Below are 24,229 nucleotides of genomic sequence, written 5' to 3'. Positions count from 1 at the left end.
ACACGCACAGCAGTGACATCACACATACATTATATACACAGCAGTGACATCACACACACATTATATACACACAGCAGTGACATCACACACACATATACACACAGCAGTGACATCACACACACATTATATACACGCACAGCAGTGACATCACACATACATTATATACACACAGCAGTGACATCACACATACATTATACACACACAGCAGTGACATCACACATACATTATATACACGCACAGCAGTGACATCACACATACATTATATATACACAGCAGTGACATCACACACACATTATATACACACACAGCAGTGACATCACACACACATTATATACACACAGCAGTGACATCACACATACATTATATACACACAGCAGTGACATCACACATACATTATACACACACAGCAGTGACATCACACATACATTATATACACACAGCAGTGACATCACACATACATTATATACACACAGAGCAGTGACATCACACATACATTATACACACACAGCAGTGACATCACACACACATTATATACACGCACAGCAGTGACATCACACACACATTATATACACACAGCAGTGACATCACACACACATTATATACACGCACAGCAGTGACATCACACACACATTATATACACACAGCAGTGACATCACACATACATTATATACACAGCAGTGACATCACACATACATTATATACACAGCAGTGACATCACACACACATTATATACACACAGCAGTGACATCACACACACATATACACACAGCAGTGACATCACACACACATTATATACACGCACAGCAGTGACATCACACATACATTATATACACACAGCAGTGACATCACACACACATTATATACACACAGCAGTGACATCACACACACATTATATACACGCACAGCAGTGACATCACACATACATTATACACACAGCAGTGACATCACACACACATTATATACACAGACAGCAGTGACATCACACACACACATTCTATACACACAGCAGTGACATCACACACACATTCTATACACACAGCAGTGACATCACACATACATTATATACACACAGCAGTGACATCACACATACATTATATACACACACAGCAGTGACATCACACATACATTATATACACACACAGCAGTGACATCACACACACATTATATATACACACAGCAGTGACATCACACATACATTATATACACACACAGCAGTGACATCACACATACATTATATACACACAGCAGTGACATCACACACACATTATATATACACAGCAGTGACATCACACACACATTATATACACAGAGCAGTGACATCACACATACATTATACACACACAGAGCAGTGACATCACACATACATTATACACACAGCAGTGACATCACACATACATTATATACACACAGCAGTGACATCACACATACATTATATACACACACAGCAGTGACATCACACACACATTATATACACACAGAGCAGTGACATCACACATACATTATATACACACAGCAGTGACATCACACATACATTATATAAACACAGAGCAGTGACATCACACATACATTATATAAACACAGAGCAGTGACATCACACATACATTATACACACACAGAGCAGTGACATCACACATACATTATACACACAGAGCAGTGACATCACACATACATTATACACACACAGCAGTGACATCACACATACATTATACACACAGAGCAGTGACATCACACATACATTATATACACACAGAGCAGTGAAATCACACATACATTATACACACACAGCAGTGACATCACACATACATTATATACACACAGCAGTGACATCACACATACATTATATACACACAGCAGTGACATCACACACACATTATATACACACACAGCAGTGACATCACACATACATTATATACACACAGCAGTGACATCACACATACATTATATACACACAGAGCAGTGACATCACACATACATTATACACACACAGCAGTGACATCACACATACATTATATACACACAGCAGTGACATCACACATACATTATATACACACAGCAGTGACATCACACATAGATTATATACACACACAGCAGTGACATCACACATACATTATATACACACAGCAGTGACATCACACACACATTATATATATACACAGCAGTGACATCACACACATTATATACACACACAGCAGTGACATCACACACATTATATACACACACAGCAGTGACATCACACACACATTATATACACACAGAGCAGTGACATCACACATACATTATATACACACAGCAGTGACATCACACATACATTATATACACACACAGCAGTGACATCACACATACATTATACACACACAGCAGTGACATCACACATACATTATATACACACAGCAGTGACATCACACATACATTATATACACACAGAGCAGTGACATCACACATACATTATACACACACAGCAGTGACATCACACATACATTATATACACACAGCAGTGACATCACACATACATTATACACACACAGCAGTGACATCACACATACATTATACACACACAGCAGTGACATCACACATTATATACACACAGAGCAGTGACATCACACATACATTATATACACACAGCAGTGACATCACACATACATTATATACACACAGCAGTGACATCACACATACATTATATACACACAGCAGTGACATCACACATACATTATATACACACAGCAGTGACATCACACATACATTATATACACACAGCAGTGACATCACACATACATTATATACACACAGCAGTGACATCACACATACATTATATACACACAGCAGTGACATCACACATACATTATACACACAGCAGTGACATCACACATACATTATATACACACAGAGCAGTGACATCACACATACATTATATACACACACAGCAGTGACATCACACATACATTATATACACACAGCAGTGACATCACACACACATTATACATACACAGCAGTGACATCACACATACATTATATACACACACAGCAGTGACATCACACATACATTATATACACACAGCAGTGACATCACACACACATTATATACACACAGCAGTGACATCACACATACATTATATACACACACAGCAGTGACATCACACATACATTATATACACACACAGCAGTGACATCACACATACATTATATACACACACAGCAGTGACATCACACATACATTATATACACAGAGCAGTGATATCATACATACATTATATACACACACAGAGCAGTGATATCACACATACATTATACACACACATTATATACACACAGCAGTGACATCACACACACATTATATACACACAGAGCAGTGACATCACACATACATTATATACACGCACAGCAGTGACATCACACATACATTATATACACAGCAGTGACATCACACATACATTATATACACACACACACAGCAGTGACATCACACACACATTATATACACGCACAGCAGTGACATCACACACACATTATATACACACAGCAGTGACATCACACACACATTATATACACGCACAGCAGTGACATCACACATACATTATATACACACAGCAGTGACATCACACACACATTATATACACACAGCAGTGACATCACACACACATTATATACACGCACAGCAGTGACATCACACATACATTATACACACAGCAGTGACATCACACACACATTATATACACAGACAGCAGTGACATCACACACACACATTCTATACACACAGCAGTGACATCACACACACACATTCTATACACACAGCAGTGACATCACACATACATTATATACACACAGCAGTGACATCACACATACATTATATACACACACAGCAGTGACATCACACATACATTATATACACACACAGCAGTGACATCACACACATTATATATACACACAGCAGTGACATCACACATACATTATATACACACACAGCAGTGACATCACACATACATTATATACACACAGCAGTGACATCACACACACATTATATATACACAGCAGTGACATCACACATACATTATACACACACAGCAGTGACATCACACATACATTATATACACACACAGCAGTGACATCACACATACATTATACACACACAGCAGTGACATCACACATACATTATATACACACAGCAGTGACATCACACATACATTATATACACACACAGCAGTGACATCACACACACATTATATACACACACAGCAGTGACATCACACACACATTATATACACACAGCAGTGACATCACACATACATTATATACACACAGCAGTGACATCACACATACATTATACACACACAGCAGTGACATCACACATACATTATATACACACAGCAGTGACATCACACATACATTATATACACACAGAGCAGTGACATCACACATACATTATACACACACAGCAGTGACATCACACACACATTATATACACGCACAGCAGTGACATCACACACACATTATATACACACAGCAGTGACATCACACACACATTATATACACGCACAGCAGTGACATCACACACACATTATATACACACAGCAGTGACATCACACATACATTATATACACAGCAGTGACATCACACATACATTATATACACAGCAGTGACATCACACACACATTATATACACACAGCAGTGACATCACACACACATATACACACAGCAGTGACATCACACACACATTATATACACGCACAGCAGTGACATCACACATACATTATATACACACAGCAGTGACATCACACACACATTATATACACACAGCAGTGACATCACACACACATTATATACACGCACAGCAGTGACATCACACATACATTATACACACAGCAGTGACATCACACACACATTATATACACAGACAGCAGTGACATCACACACACACATTCTATACACACAGCAGTGACATCACACACACATTCTATACACACAGCAGTGACATCACACATACATTATATACACACAGCAGTGACATCACACATACATTATATACACACACAGCAGTGACATCACACATACATTATATACACACACAGCAGTGACATCACACACACATTATATATACACACAGCAGTGACATCACACATACATTATATACACACACAGCAGTGACATCACACATACATTATATACACACAGCAGTGACATCACACACACATTATATATACACAGCAGTGACATCACACACACATTATATACACAGAGCAGTGACATCACACATACATTATACACACACAGAGCAGTGACATCACACATACATTATACACACAGCAGTGACATCACACATACATTATATACACACAGCAGTGACATCACACATACATTATATACACACACAGCAGTGACATCACACACACATTATATACACACAGAGCAGTGACATCACACATACATTATATACACACAGCAGTGACATCACACATACATTATATAAACACAGAGCAGTGACATCACACATACATTATATAAACACAGAGCAGTGACATCACACATACATTATACACACACAGAGCAGTGACATCACACATACATTATACACACAGAGCAGTGACATCACACATACATTATACACACACAGCAGTGACATCACACATACATTATACACACAGAGCAGTGACATCACACATACATTATATACACACAGAGCAGTGAAATCACACATACATTATACACACACAGCAGTGACATCACACATACATTATATACACACAGCAGTGACATCACACATACATTATATACACACAGCAGTGACATCACACACACATTATATACACACACAGCAGTGACATCACACATACATTATATACACACAGCAGTGACATCACACATACATTATATACACACAGAGCAGTGACATCACACATACATTATACACACACAGCAGTGACATCACACATACATTATATACACACAGCAGTGACATCACACATACATTATATACACACAGCAGTGACATCACACATAGATTGTATACACACACAGCAGTGACATCACACATACATTATATACACACAGCAGTGACATCACACACACATTATATATATACACAGCAGTGACATCACACACATTATATACACACACAGCAGTGACATCACACACATTATATACACACACAGCAGTGACATCACACACACATTATATACACACAGAGCAGTGACATCACACATACATTATATACACACAGCAGTGACATCACACATACATTATATACACACACAGCAGTGACATCACACATACATTATACACACACAGCAGTGACATCACACATACATTATATACACACAGCAGTGACATCACACATACATTATATACACACAGAGCAGTGACATCACACATACATTATACACACACAGCAGTGACATCACACATACATTATATACACACAGCAGTGACATCACACATACATTATACACACACAGCAGTGACATCACACATACATTATACACACACAGCAGTGACATCACACATTATATACACACAGAGCAGTGACATCACACATACATTATATACACACAGCAGTGACATCACACATACATTATATACACACAGCAGTGACATCACACATACATTATATACACACAGCAGTGACATCACACATACATTATATACACACAGCAGTGACATCACACATACATTATATACACACAGCAGTGACATCACACATACATTCTATACACACAGTAGTGACATCACACATACATTATATACACACAGCAGTGACATCACACATACATTATACACACAGCAGTGACATCACACATACATTATATACACACAGAGCAGTGACATCACACATACATTATATACACACACAGCAGTGACATCACACATACATTATATACACACAGCAGTGACATCACACACACATTATACATACACAGCAGTGACATCACACATACATTATATACACACACAGCAGTGACATCACACATACATTATATACACACAGCAGTGACATCACACACACATTATATACACACAGCAGTGACATCACACATACATTATATACACACACAGCAGTGACATCACACATACATTATATACACACACAGCAGTGACATCACACATACATTATATACACACACAGCAGTGACATCACACATACATTATATACACAGAGCAGTGATATCATACATACATTATATACACACACAGAGCAGTGATATCACACATACATTATACACACACATTATATACACACAGCAGTGACATCACACACACATTATATACACACAGAGCAGTGACATCACACATACATTATATACACGCACAGCAGTGACATCACACATACATTATATACACAGCAGTGACATCACACATACATTATATACACACAGCAGTGACATCACACACACATTATATACACACAGAGCAGTGACATCACACATACATTATATACACACAGCAGTGACATCACACACACATTATATACACGCACAGCAGTGACATCACACATACATTATATACACAGCAGTGACATCACACATACATTATATACACAGCAGTGACATCACACACACATTATATACACACAGCTGTGACATCACACACACACATTATATACACACAGCAGTGACATCACACATACATTATATACACACAGCAGTGACATCACACATACATTATATACACACAGAGCAGTGACATCACACATACATTATATACACACAGCAGTGACATCACACACACATTATATACACACAGCAGTGACATCACACACACATTATATACACGCACAGCAGTGACATCACACATACATTATATACACACAGCAGTGACATCACACACATATACACACAGCAGTGACATCACACACACATTATACACACACAGCAGTGACATCACACACACACACATTATATACACACACAGAGCAGTGACATCACACACACATTATATACACACACAGAGCAGTGATATCACACATACATTATACACACACATTATATACACACAGCAGTGACATCACACACACATTATATACACGCACAGCAGTGACATCACACATACATTATATACACACAGCAGTGACATCACACACACATATACACACAGCAGTGACATCACACACACATTATACACACACAGCAGTGACATCACACACACATTATATACACACAGCAGTGACATCACACACACATTATATACACGCACAGCAGTGACATCACACATACATTATATACACACAGCAATGACATCACACATACATTATATACACACAGCAGTGACATCACACATACATTATATACACACAGCAGTGACATCACACATACATTATATACACACACAGCAGTGACATCACACATACATTATATACACACAGCAGTGACATCACACACACACATTATATACACACAGCAGTGACATCACACATACATTATATACACACAGCAGTGACATCACACATACATTATATACACACAGAGCAGTGACATCACACATACATTATATACACACAGCAGTGACATCACACACACATTATATACACACAGCAGTGACATCACACACACATTATATACACGCACAGCAGTGACATCACACATACATTATATACACACAGCAGTGACATCACACACATATACACACAGCAGTGACATCACACACACATTATACACACACAGCAGTGACATCACACACACACATTATATACACACACAGAGCAGTGACATCACACACACATTATATACACACACAGAGCAGTGATATCACACATACATTATACACACACATTATATACACACAGCAGTGACATCACACACACATTATATACACGCACAGCAGTGACATCACACATACATTATATACACACAGCAGTGACATCACACATACATTATATACACACACAGCAGTGACATCACACATACATTATATACACACAGCAGTGACATCACACACACACACATTATATACACACAGCAGTGACATCACACATACATTATATACACACAGCAGTGACATCACACATACATTATATACACACACAGCAGTGACATCACACATACATTATATACACACAGCAGTGACATCACACACACATTATATATACACAGCAGTGACATCACACATACATTATATACACACACAGCAGTGACATCACACATACATTATATACACACAGCAGTGACATCACACACACATTATATACACACAGCAGTGACATCACACACACATTATATACACACAGCAGTGACATCACACATACATTATATACACACACAGCAGTGACATCACACATACATTATATACACACACAGCAGTGACATCACACATACATTATATACACACACAGCAGTGACATCACACATACATTATATACACAGAGCAGTGATATCACACATACATTATATACACAGAGCAGTGATATCACACATACATTATACACACACATTATATACACACAGCAGTGACATCACACACACATTATATACACACAGCAGTGACATCACACACACATTATATACACACAGAGCAGTGACATCACACATACATTATATACACACAGCAGTGACATCACACACACATTATATACACGCACAGCAGTGACATCACACATACATTATATACACACAGCAGTGACATCACACATACATTATATACACAGCAGTGACATCACACATACATTATATACACAGCAGTGACATCACACACACATTATATACACACAGCTGTGACATCACACACACACATTATATACACACAGCAGTGACATCACACATACATTATATACACACACACAGCAGTGACATCACACACACATTATATACACGCACAGCAGTGACATCACACATACATTATATACACACAGCAGTGACATCACACACACATTATATACACACAGCAGTGACATCACACACACATTATATACACGCACAGCAGTGACATCACACACACATTATACACACAGCAGTGACATCACACACACATTATATACACACAGCAGTGACATCACACACACACATTATATACACAGACAGCAGTGACATCACACACACATTCTATACACAGCAGTGACATCACACATACATTATATACAAACAGCAGTGACATCACACATACATTATATACACACACAGCAGTGACATCACACATACATTATATACACACAGCAGTGACATCACACACACATTATATATACACAGCAGTGACATCACACATACATTATATACACACACAGCAGTGACATCACACATACATTATATACACGCACAGCAGTGACATCACACATACATTATATACACACAGCAGTGACATCACACACACATTATATACACACACAGCAGTGACATCACACACACATTATATACACACAGCAGTGACATCACACATACATTATATACACACAGCAGTGACATCACACATACATTATACACACACAGCAGTGTCATCACACACACATTATATACACACAGCAGTGACATCACACATACATTATATACACACAGCAGTGACATCACACATACATTATACACACACAGCAGTGACATCACACATACATTATATACACACAGCAGTGACATCACACATACATTATATACACACAGCAGTGACATCACACATACATTATACACACACAGCAGTGTCATCACACATACATTATATACACACACAGCAGTGACATCACACATACATTATATACACAGCAGTGACATCACACATACATTATATATACACAGCAGTGACATCACACACACATTATATACACACACAGCAGTGACATCACACACACATTATATACACACAGCAGTGACATCACACATACATTATATACACACAGCAGTGACATCACACATACATTATACACACAGCAGTGACATCACACATACATTATATACACACAGCAGTGACATCACACATACATTATATACACACAGAGCAGTGACATCACACATACATTATACACACACAGCAGTGACATCACACATACATTATATACACACACAGCAGTGACATCACACACACATTATATACACACAGCAGTGACATCACACATACATTATATACACACACAGCAGTGACATCACACATACATTATATACACACAGCAGTGACATCACACACACATTATATACACACAGCAGTGACATCACACATACATTATATACACACACACAGCAGTGACATCACACATACATTATATACACACACAGCAGTGACATCACACATACATTATATACACACACAGCAGTGACATCACACATACATTATATACACAGAGCAGTGATATCATACATACATTATATACACACACAGAGCAGTGATATCACACATACATTATACACACACATTATATACACACAGCAGTGACATCACACACACATTATATACACGCACAGCAGTGACATCACACATACATTATATACACACAGCAGTGACATCACACACACACATTATATACACACAGAGCAGTGACATCACACATACATTATATACACACAGCAGTGACATCACACACACATTATATACACGCACAGCAGTGACATCACACATACATTATATACACAGCAGTGACATCACACATACATTATATACACACAGCTGTGACATCACACACACATTATATACACACAGCAGTGACATCACACATACATTATATACACACAGCAGTGACATCACACATACATTATATACACACAGAGCAGTGACATCACACATACATTATATACACACAGCAGTGACATCACACACACATTATATACACACAGAGCAGTGACATCACACATACATTATATACACACAGCAGTGACATCACACACACATTATATACACACAGCAGTGACATCACACACACATTATATACACACACAGCAGTGACATCACACACACATTATATACACACAGCAGTGACATCACACACACATTATATACACACAGCAGTGACATCACACACACATTATATACGCACAGCAGTGACATCACACATACATTATATACACACAGCAGTGACATCACACACACATTATATACACACAGCAGTGACATCACACACACATTATATACACACACAGAGCAGTGACATCACACACACATTATATACACACACAGAGCAGTGATATCACACATACATTATACACACACATTATATACACACAGCAGTGACATCACACACACATTATATACACGCACAGCAGTGACATCACACATACATTATATACACACAGCAGTGACATCACACACACATTATATACACACAGCAGTGACATCACACACACATTATACACACACAGCAGTGACATCACACACACATTATATACACACAGCAGTGACATCACACATACATTATATACACACAGCAGTGACATCACACATACATTATATACACACAGCAGTGACATCACACATACATTATACACACAGCAGTGACATCACACACACATTATATATACACAGCAGTGACATCACACATACATTATATACACACACAGCAGTGACATCACACATACATTATATACACACAGCAGTGACATCACACACACATTATATACACACACAGCAGTGACATCACACATACATTATATACACACAGCAGTGACATCACACACACATTATATACACACAGCAGTGACATCACACATACATTATATACACACACAGCAGTGACATCACACATACATTATATACACACACAGCAGTGACATCACACATACATTATATACACACACAGCAGTGACATCACACATACATTATATACACACACACAGCAGTGACATCACACATACATTATATACACACAGAGCAGTGACATCACACACACACAGCAGTGACATCACACACACACATTCTATACACACAGCAGTGACATCACACATACATTATATACACACACAGAGCAGTGATATCACACATACATTATACACACACATTATATACACACAGCAGTGACATCACACACACATTATATACACGCACAGCAGTGACATCACACATACATTATATACACACAGCAGTGACATCACACATACATTATATACACACAGCAGTGACATCACACACATTATATACACGCACAGCAGTGACATCACACATACATTATATACACACAGCAGTGACATCACACATACATTATATACACAGCAGTGACATCACACATACATTATATACACAGCAGTGACATCACACACACATTATATACACACAGCTGTGACATCACACACACACATTATATACACACAGCAGTGACATCACACATACATTATATACACACAGCAGTGACATCACACACACATTATACATACAGAGCAGTGACATCACACATACATTATACACACACAGCTGTGACATCACACATACATTATATACACACAGCAGTGACATCACACATACATTATATACACACAGAGCAGTGACATCACACATACATTATATACACACAGCAGTGACATCACACATACATTATATACACACAGCAGTGACATCACACATACATTATATACACACAGCAGTGACATCACACACACATTATATACACACACAGCAGTGACATCACACATACATTATATACACACAGCAGTGACATCACACATACATTATATACACACAGAGCAGTGACATCACACATACATTATACACACACAGCAGTGACATCACACATACATTATACACACACAGCAGTGACATCACACATACATTATATACACACAGCAGTGACATCACACATACATTATATACACACAGCAGTGACATCACACATACATTATATACACACACAGCAGTGACATCACACATACATTATATACACACAGCAGTGACATCACACACACATTATATACACACACAGCAGTGACATCACACACATTATATACACACACAGCAGTGACATCACACACACATTATATACACACAGAGCAGTGACATCACACATACATTATACACACACAGCAGTGACATCACACATACATTATATACACACAGCAGTGACATCACACATACATTATATACACACACAGCAGTGACATCACACACACATTATATACACACAGCAGTGACATCACACATACATTATATACACACAGAGCAGTGACATCACACATACATTATACACACAGCAGTGACATCACACATTATATACACACAGAGCAGTGACATCACACATACATTATATACACACAGCAGTGACATCACACATACATTATATACACACACAGCAGTGACATCACACATACATTATATACACACAGCAGTGACATCACACACACATTATATATACACAGCAGTGACATCACACATACATTATATACACACAGCAGTGACATCACACACACATTATATACACACAGCAGTGACATCACACACACATTATATACACAGCAGTGACATCACACATACATTATATACACACAGCAGTGACATCACACATACATTATATACACACAGCAGTGACATCACACATACATTAAATACACACAGTAGTGACATCACACATACATTATATACACACAGAGCAGTGACATCACACATACATTATATACACACAGCAGTGACATCACACATACATTATATACACACAGCAGTGACATCACACATACATTATACACACACAGCAGTGACATCACACACATTATATACACACAGAGCAGTGATATCACACACACATTATATACACACAGCAGTGACATCACACATACATTATATACACACAGCAGTGACATCACACATACATTATATACACACATCAGTGACATCACACATACATTATATACACACAGCAGTGACATCACACATACATTATATACACACAGCAGTGACATCACACATACATTATATACGCACACAGCAGTGACATCACACATACATTATATACACACAGAGCAGTGACATCACACATACATTATATACACACAGCAGTGACATCACACACACATTATATACACACAGCAGTGACATCACACACACATTATATACACACAGCAGTGACATCACACATACACATTCTATACACACAGCAGTGACATCACACACACATTATATACACACAGCAGTGACATCACACATACATTATATACACACAGCAGTGACATCACAGTTAGAGCAGTTAGAGATGACGTCTGAAATTGTGACGAGATGTCTGTTAATCGCTTCCCGCGGTGAATGACCGGAGTCTAATAATAATACAGGGCGGTAGCAGCAAGTGCTCTCTGTTATCACATCCTTGTATTCTGCCGTTTCCGTGCTGGACAATAATCGCGGTGTGTAAATATAGAATATAAAGTGCCAGAAGCGCTGCAGAATGTCAATAATAGGAGGGGACAGAAAAACCAGCGCAACGCTCGGTGTGAACGGGATTTTCTGTCTATTTACCGCAGTGCGACATCTGGCGAGGTAAACGGCCAAAACGTAACGAAAACGGTGAAAATGCTGAACGGTAACGATTACAATTCGTGGTTCAATTATTGGAGCAAACTTGGGTGACTCGTGAGGTGGAGAGGAAACGGGCAATGTCCTGCGGGGGCCGCGGGGGCCGTCCGTTCACGCCGCACAAGTCCCCTCCCCCGGTGCATCTGCCAATTACGCATTCACTTCTCTTTTCGGTGACCGTTTTGTCGCTGACCGCAGAATTAATCCGATATTTTCTTTGTTCTTCTTTAGGGCGGTAGAAATTCTGCAGGAAAGTCCGGTACAGGCGAAGGATGGAGGGAACGGGGGCCCCGAACGTTGGGGAGGTCACCTCCACCGGGTCCCAGGGGTATCAGCCGGAGGTGGGATTTCTCTTTATTACAATGTTCTCACAGCCGGTAGATTGTTACAAGAATCTGATAAACCCCAAAGCCAGATATGAGGTCTGCTCCGCTGCTACTGCTCTCTGTTATCAGCACAGGCACGATCCAGCTCTGAGCAGTGGAGTCCTGTCTGACAATCCGGTTGCTATGGATAGATTGTAACTATGGACAGTGTTTACATGACGTTGTCAGGCAGCGAGTCCCTAGTAACCGGTGTGTGACTCAGCGGAGGACGGGGGCCACGCGCTAGGACCCGCTTTGACTGTAAGGCGCCATTTCCGTATCTCACAGACCCGTAGACTTCTTTATGCTGCTCGGAGTCCATGTCTATTTCCAACTTGAACCTAAGATTTTTCTTGCAGATTCTGTGAGGAAAAAAAAAAAATATTTATAAAAATGTGCGTCATTTCTATCACGCCACGTTACGAGGCGCCACGCAGCGCGCACTCAGGGTCCACAGCACGCCGCAGGCCTCCACAGACTGGGTATTGCTGCGTACGAGACCTTGCGGTGCGTTCCCACATACTGGTGAGGGTAGGTTCACACAGATTATTTTTGGCCGATTTTTCGGGCCGTAAAATCTGAAGCAGAACGCCTCCAAACATCTGCCCATCGATTTCAATGGGAAAAACGGCGTTCTGTTCCGATGGGCAGTTTTTTTACGCGACCATATTGAAAAACGTCCGTGTTAAAGACATTCGCGAAAAAGCGCAGGTCACTCCTTGAGCCGTTTTTCATTCACTCTATAGAAAAACAGCTCCAAAAACAGCCGTGAAAAACGCGAGAAACAGCTGAAAATCAGGAGTGGTGAACATAGACTTAGGCCCTGTTCACACAGAGTTTTTTTGACACGGAAACTGCGTCGGAAAATGCGCCAAAAACGGCCGAAAATGCCTCCCATTGATTTCAATGGGAGGGAAACGTGTTTTTTTACCGCGAGCAACATGCCCTATCTTCGGGCGTTTTATGCCTCTGACCTCCCATTGACATCAGAGAAAGCGTATTTTGCGGCGTTTTTGCCCGAAGCATTCAATGGGCGCGAGAGCCAAAGACGCCGCAAACGGCGTGCAGGGAGATGAAAATCTGCCTGCAAAAAACTCAGTGTGAACACAGCCCTCAGGGTGAAGAAACGCCGCAAATGTTGTGCCAAGAAACAGAACCGACAATACGTCATCAAGGCTGCGGCTTTTAAAGGGACAAAGGATTGAAGGTTAAGGAACGGAGCTACGGGGGAGGGGGGGGCTCAGTTTTCTTTTTATTCTGCACAGAACTAAATATATTAAACACGAAAAAATTCTTAAGACTGAAAAAAATATGAATTCTCTTCATGTCCTGAAATCCGGAGCGCTCAGAGCCAGTGAGGTGCACAGCGAGCAGAATCGGCCGCATGGATATGAAAGTTGGGCCACGTTCACACGCTGAAAAAGTCTGAAAATACGGAGCGGTTGTCAAGGGAAAACACCTCCTGATTTTCAGCCATTTTTTACGGCTGTTTTTGGAGCGTTTTTTTCTAGAGAAGTGACCCGCACTATTTCGCAGGCGTTTTTTAACGCTCCCACATAAAAAGACGGCCCATCAGAACAGAACGCCGTTTTTCCCATTGAAATGAATGGGCAGATGTTTTTGTGGCGTTCTGCGTCTGATTTTTCGGCCGTGTGAACATAGCCGGACGCAGGTCTGGGGCAGAAGCCGTGTATTCAGGTCCAAGAAGGCGGACCTCAGGATGAAGCAGGGAAAGCTCCCCGAAGGCTTTGGCGGGTAACGCCGCGCTCAGAGACGGCGGGTGGTTGCAGATATCGTCCCGAACATCCGCAGTCATTTACAGTACGAGACATTTCGGGGTTTTTGAAACGTCACCCACAGAAATCAGAGCGTTCGCATTATTCTTGTCCCGCTTTTTAACTAATTGAATCCATAGCGTGCTGGAAGTTTTGCGCAGATTTTTTCCATTACACGTAGATGGAGTTTTTAAACACCGCAGCCCCGTCTCGTACTGTAACTGATGACGGATTTTCAGCGTGGGATCTGCAACGTGTGAACTTACCCTAAGGTTTCATTCCCAGGGCGCGGTCACGTTGAGATTTTCGCAGAATCGGCGCACCCTGGAGGATTTCCTGTTTTGTCCTGACTGGATCCGGTCCCGCATTCGGTACTGAACATGCGGCTACTGCTGCAGGGCTGGTTCATGGCTGTCCAGACGGTTTAGACTTCATTCACATTTGCTTTTAGGGGAGCCTCTCCATTCATCGCCCCCCTTACAGCAGTAGCAGCATATAGTGTCCCATACAGTGCTCCATGTGCTGGGTGCATGAGGTCTTATATAAGGGCCACATACTGACCATCAGCCATTTCACCGTGTGACTGAGCAGCCCCCCCCAGTGGTAGGTGTGATGGCTGACGCCCGCGCTGCACCTGGGGGCCCCTCCCCCATATAACACTGAGCTTCTCCGCTCGCAGCGTCTCCAGGTGATTGTGTAGGTGGACAGGGACGCGGCAGTAATAGATGGACCGTGATTTACTTTCCTGTTGTAATGGGATTATTTGTTTTCTGTGCCGGATTACCCGAGATCTTGGATTAACAAGGAAACCAGAATAAAAGCCTCATATAAGAGCAGCGCGGGTTGTGGGGGCCCCGGGAGTCTCGTTAGTTTATTAAAGAGGTTCATCCGGGTCTACATGCAAAAGTTCTACAACTTGCTACAAGTAGACTTTAAATTGCAATTCTTCATTGTATTTAAGATATTGGTTTGCTGTCAGTGAATGAAAATACTTGTATTCATTCAGAGGTAGAAAACCTGTACATAGTGTATACTTCTCTCAGCGGAGGGTTTGTTACAATTGTATCTTGTCTAGGCAATGCTCTGTGAGAATGACACATCAATTGTTTGCTACAATGTATCAGTCCAGGCGTGTTCTCTCCCGGAGCATTGTGCACACCGATACAATTGTCTCCACTTCATAGCTGAGGTCAGGACAGGCTACGTGCAGGATTACGGCTGTGGATAGTAAGGCCGCGTTCACACGAATGTATCCCACCTCGAACGTAAAAAACTGCGGTCTATGGAGGGGAGCGTGACACAAACTAAAATCGGACTTGTCCTGTTTTTGAATGGACCCTTCACCCGCTCCACTGGAACAGTCGTGTGAACGGCCTGAAATACACGAGTCCGTCTGACGGCCGTTGTTTTAACAGCCCTAACGTGTCCTCATTCACTGACTGCAAACTAAGATCTTAAAATTGATTATGGATTAAAACGTAAAGTCTATTAGAAAGTTTTGTACTTTTCCTTCTGTAAAGACTTCGCTTCGTGTATATAAAACCCCTTTAATCGCTGGGAACGCACGTAGCGAGCCGGTCACTGATTTGTCAGTTGCAGGGACGGATCTTCCAGCCGGGTTCCCCTTTAAATCCACAGATGACCTGCTGTTTGTAGACTTACTTGCTGTTTGTTGACTTTCTCTTGTGGTTTTGGATTGAGCCGATTTTCCGCTGCGGATCTGGTGTTCCATTAGTCTCCTGTATTTTACTGTTGCAGATGAACCTCCGCTCTGTGTTCACTGCGGAGCAGCAGAGAATATTGCAGCGATATTATGACCGCGGTATGACGAATCAGAGCAAAAGCTGCTTCCAGCTTATATTACAGTGCGCTCAGGAGACAAAGATGGACTTCAGTGTGGTCAGGGTAAGTGGCCGGAGACTCCTCCAGAGGGGGTGGGGGGGTGAAGCGTTGGGGAGTGAAATGGTCTCATCCCAAATCCCACAGTTCTCCAGTTTATTTTGCAGATGATTCTGAGATTTAGTAAATCTATTTTCTTGACAATTCTGAGAAAAGGCTTCACTCACGGTGACCATACTGGACCCTGGCGTGATAAACATGACAATACCCCCTGGGGTACAGCAGGAGGGTCCCCCCAAAGGTACAGTGTGAGGGTAACACCAGGAGTACACCAGAAATAGAGCATGAGGGTTCCCCCCAGCAGTACATCATGAGGGTTCCCCCCCAGCAGTACATCATGAGGGTTCCCCCCAGCAGTACATCATGAGGGTTCCCCCCATCAGTACATCATGAGGGTTCCCCCCATCAGTACATCATGAGTGTTCCCCCCAGCAGTACATCATGAGGGTTCCCCCCAGCAGTACATCATGAGGGTTCCCCCCAGCAGTACATCATGAGGGTTCCCCCCATCAGTACATCATGAGGGTTCCCCCCATCAGTACATCATGAGTGTTCCCCCCAGCAGTACATCATGAGGGTTCCCCCCAGCAGTACATCATGAGGGTTCCCCCCAGCAGTACATCATGAGGGTTCCCCCCAGCAGTACATCATGAGGGTTCCCCCCAGCAGTACATCATGAGGGTTCCCCCAGCAGTACATCATGAGGGTTCCCCCCAGCAGTACATCATGAGGGTTCCCCCCAGCAGTACATCATGAGGGTTCCCCCCAGCAGTACATCATGAGGGTTCCCCCCAGCAGTACATCATGAGGGTTCCCCCCAGCAGTACATCATGAGGGTTCCCCCAGCAGTACATCATGAGGGTTCCCCCCAGCAGTACATCATGAGTGTTCCCCCCAGCAGTACATCATGAGGGTTCCCACCCAGCAGTACATCATGAGGGTTCCCACCCAGCAGTACATCATGAGGGTTCCCACCCAGCAGTACATCATGAGGGTTCCCACCCAGCAGTACATCATGAGGGTTCCCACCCAGCAGTACATCATGAGGGTTCCCCCCCCCCAGCAGTACATCATGAGGGTTCCCCACCAGCAGTACATCATGAGGGTTCCCCCCCTCAGCAGTACATCATGAGGGTTCCCCCCCAGCAGTACATCATGAGGGTTCCCCCCCAGCAGTACATCATGAGGGTTCCCCCCCAGCAGTACATCATGAGGGTTCCCCCCCAGCAGTACATCATGAGGGTTCCCCCCCAGCAGTACATCATGAGGGTTCCCCCCCAGCAGTACATCATGAGGGTTCCCCCCCAGCAGTACATCATGAGGGTTCCCCCCCCAGCAGTACATCATGAGGGTTCCCCCCCAGCAGTACATCATGAGGGTTCCCCCCCAGCAGTACATCATGAGGGTTCCCCCCCAGCAGTACATCATGAGGGTTCCCCCCAGCAGTACATCATGAGGGTTCCCCCCAGCAGTACATCATGAGGGTTCCCCCCAGCAGTACATCATGAGGGTTCCCCCCAGCAGTACATCATGAGCGTTCCCCCCAGCAGTACATCATGAGGGTTCCCCCCAGCAGTACATCATGAGGGTTCCCCCCAGCAGTACATCATGAGGGTTCCCCCCAGCAGTACATCATGAGGGTTCCCCCCAGCAGTACATCATGAGGGTTCCCCCCAGCAGTACATCATGAGGGTTCCCCCCAGCAGTACATCATGAGGGTTCCCCCCAGCAGTACATCATGAGGGTTCCCCCCAGCAGTACATCATGAGGGTTCCCCCCAGCAGTACATCATGAGGGTTCCCCCCAGCAGTACATCATGAGGGTTCCCCCCAGCAGTACATCATGAGGGTTCCCCCCAGCAGTACATCATGAGGGTTCCCACCCAGCAGTACATCATGAGGGTTCCCACCCAGCAGTACATCATGAGGGTTCCCACCCAGCAGTACATCATGAGGGTTCCCCCCCCAGCAGTACATCATGAGGGTTCCCCACCAGCAGTACATCATGAGGGTTCCCCCCCTCAGCAGTACATCATGAGGGTTCCCCCCCAGCAGTACATCATGAGGGTTCCCCCCCAGCAGTACATCATGAGGGTTCCCCCCCAGCAGTACATCATGAGGGTTCCCCCCCAGCAGTACATCATGAGGGTTCCCCCCCAGCAGTACATCATGAGGGTTCCCCCCCCAGCAGTACATCATGAGGGTTCCCCCCCAGCAGTACATCATGAGGGTTCCCCCCCAGCAGTACATCATGAGGGTTCCCCCGCAGCAGTACATCATGAGGGTTCCCCCCAGCAGTACATCATGAGGGTTCTCCCCCAGCAGTACATCATGAGGGTTCCCCCCCCAGCAGTACATCATGAGGGTTCCCCCCAGCAGTACATCATGAGGGTTCCTCCCCAGCAGTACATCATGAGGGTTCCCCCCCAGCAGTACATCATGAGGGTTCCCCTAAGAGCACGGCAGGCAGGGGCCCCCAAGGGTACAGTATGAGGGGAACACCCGGGGTATAGCATGAGTAACACCAGGAGTACAGCAGGAGGGTGCCCCCAGGAGTACAGCATGAGTAACACCAGGAGTATAGCAGGAGGGTGCCCCCAGGAGTACAGCAGGAGGGTGCCCCCAGGAGTACAGCATGAGGGTTCCCCAGGAGTACAGCATGAGGGTTCCCCAGGAGTACAGCATGAGGGTTCCCCAGGAGTACAGCATGAGGGTTCCCCAGGAGTACAGCATGAGGGTTCAGCAGGAGTACAGCAGGAGAGTTCCCCAGGAATACAGCAGGAGGTGCCGGTTATTTCTGCTCTCAATGGGCAAATGGAGGATTAGAGGAGTTTTATGTAAATAAAAGAGAAACTAGTCCGTGTATGATAAAGAGGTCTTCAGCTTTCCAATAGACTTTGTTTTAATTTCTTACTATTTTCAATATCTGTGCTAACTGTCAACGAAAATTGCCCATCCATATGTTGAAAACGGATCCTTCCTGGCTTAATACATTTAAGATGAGGGTTTGTTACAATTGTATCCAGTCTACATGATCCTCCCGCCACACATCCCTCTCCTGTCCTGACACATTGTTCTGAATTATCAGTGCAGGTAAAAAGTATCAGTCTGGAGTTCGGGCTATTTAACTAACAGAGGTTTGTCTAGACTGGATACAATGTAACAAACACTCAGCTGTGAGTAATAGGTCATATTGACATTGGTTGTCCTCTACAGTCTGTCTTCTCTATCCCTGGTGTAGGGCAGTGATCCCCAGGCTTTCCGCAGCTGCAGATATAATTGGCTGTGGAGACTGGTACATGTGGTGGTGATGTGTGTGTGAGGCTCCTCCACTTCTTATATACGGCCGGAGAGGATGTTGTAGCATCAGACACCTGGCGGCAGGTTCAGGGCCTTATCACTGGCAATTGGCACCAAAGTCAACGCTGAAGTGGAATAGAATTCTGTGCATTTTTATTTGTTTATTAATTCCTGAATTGGTTGTAAATTGTTTTATAAATGTGACATTTCAATATTTACCAATATTTTTATAGAGTATTTATTTAACGTTATTGAAGTTGTCACTGTGTACATACATGACGTGACTTATACTGTATTATACTCCAGAGCTGCAGTCACTATTCTGCTGGTGGAGTCACTGTGTACATACATTACATTACTTATCCTGTACTGATCCTGAGTTATATCCTGTATTATACTCCAGAGCAGTACTCACTATTCTGCTGGTGGAGTCACTGTGTACATACATTACATTACTTATCCTGTACTGATCCTGAGTTACATCCTGTATTATACTCCAGAGCTGCACTCACTATTCTGCTGGTGGAGTCACTGTGTACATACATTACATTACTTATCCTGTACTGATCCTGAGTTACATCCTGTATTATACTCCAGAGCTGCACTCCCTATTCTGTTGGTGGAGTCATGGGGTACATACATTACATTACTTATCCTGTACTGATCCTGAGTTATATCCTGTATTATACTCCAGAGCTGCACTCACTATTCTGCTGGTGGAGTCACTGTGTACATACATTACATTACTTATCCTGTACTGATCCTGAGTTACATCCTGTATTATACTCCAGAGCTGCACTCACTATTCTGCTGGTGGAGTCACTGTGTACATACATTACATTACTTATCCTGTACTGATCCTGAGTTATATCCTGTATTATACTCCAGAGCTGTACTCACTATTCTGCTGGTGGAGTCACTGTGTACATACATTACATTACTTATCCTGTACTGATCCTGAGTTATATCCTGTATTATACTCCAGAGCAGTACTCACTATTCTGCTGGTGGAGTCACTGTGTACATACATTACATTACTTATCCTGTACTGATCCTGAGTTACATCCTGTATTATACTCCAGAGCTGCACTCACTATTCTGCTGGTGGAGTCACTGTGTACATACATTACATTACTTATCCTGTACTGATCCTGAGTTACATCCTGTATTATACTCCAGAGCTGCACTCCCTATTCTGTTGGTGGAGTCATGGGGTACATACATTACATTACTTATCCTGTACTGATCCTGAGTTATATCCTGTATTATACTCCAGAGCTGCACTCACTATTCTGCTGGTGGAGTCACTGTGTACATACATTACATTACTTATCCTGTACTGATCCTGAGTTACATCCTGTATTATACTCCAGAGCTGCACTCCCTATTCTGTTGGTGGAGTCATGGGGTACATACATTACATTACTTATCCTGTACTGATCCTGAGTTATATCCTGTATTATACTCCAGAGCTGCACTCACTATTCTGCTAGTGGAGTCACTGTGTACATA

At 42.3% G+C, this 24,229-nt stretch overlaps 1 long non-coding RNA gene across 1 annotated transcript in view; it reads left to right on the top strand.

Annotated features, from left to right (window-relative positions):
* Nucleotides 1–22,883, top strand: part of LOC142697916 (uncharacterized) — a 48,223-nt gene extending 25,340 nt beyond the window's left edge. The window contains exons 2-4 of the long non-coding RNA XR_012865608.1: nucleotides 15,611–15,720; nucleotides 19,278–19,424; nucleotides 22,659–22,883. This is a non-coding gene — a long non-coding RNA (uncharacterized LOC142697916). The remainder of the gene's footprint in view (nucleotides 1–15,610; nucleotides 15,721–19,277; nucleotides 19,425–22,658) is intronic.
* The last annotated feature ends 1,346 nt before the right edge of the window (nucleotides 22,884–24,229 follow it).

This window comes from Rhinoderma darwinii, assembly GCF_050947455.1.
Source record: "Rhinoderma darwinii isolate aRhiDar2 chromosome 8 unlocalized genomic scaffold, aRhiDar2.hap1 SUPER_8_unloc_2, whole genome shotgun sequence".
NCBI classification, from domain to species: Eukaryota; Metazoa; Chordata; class Amphibia; order Anura; family Rhinodermatidae; genus Rhinoderma; species Rhinoderma darwinii.
Note: the sequence above shows the minus strand (reverse complement) of the source record. Positions and strands in the feature narration are given on the sequence as shown.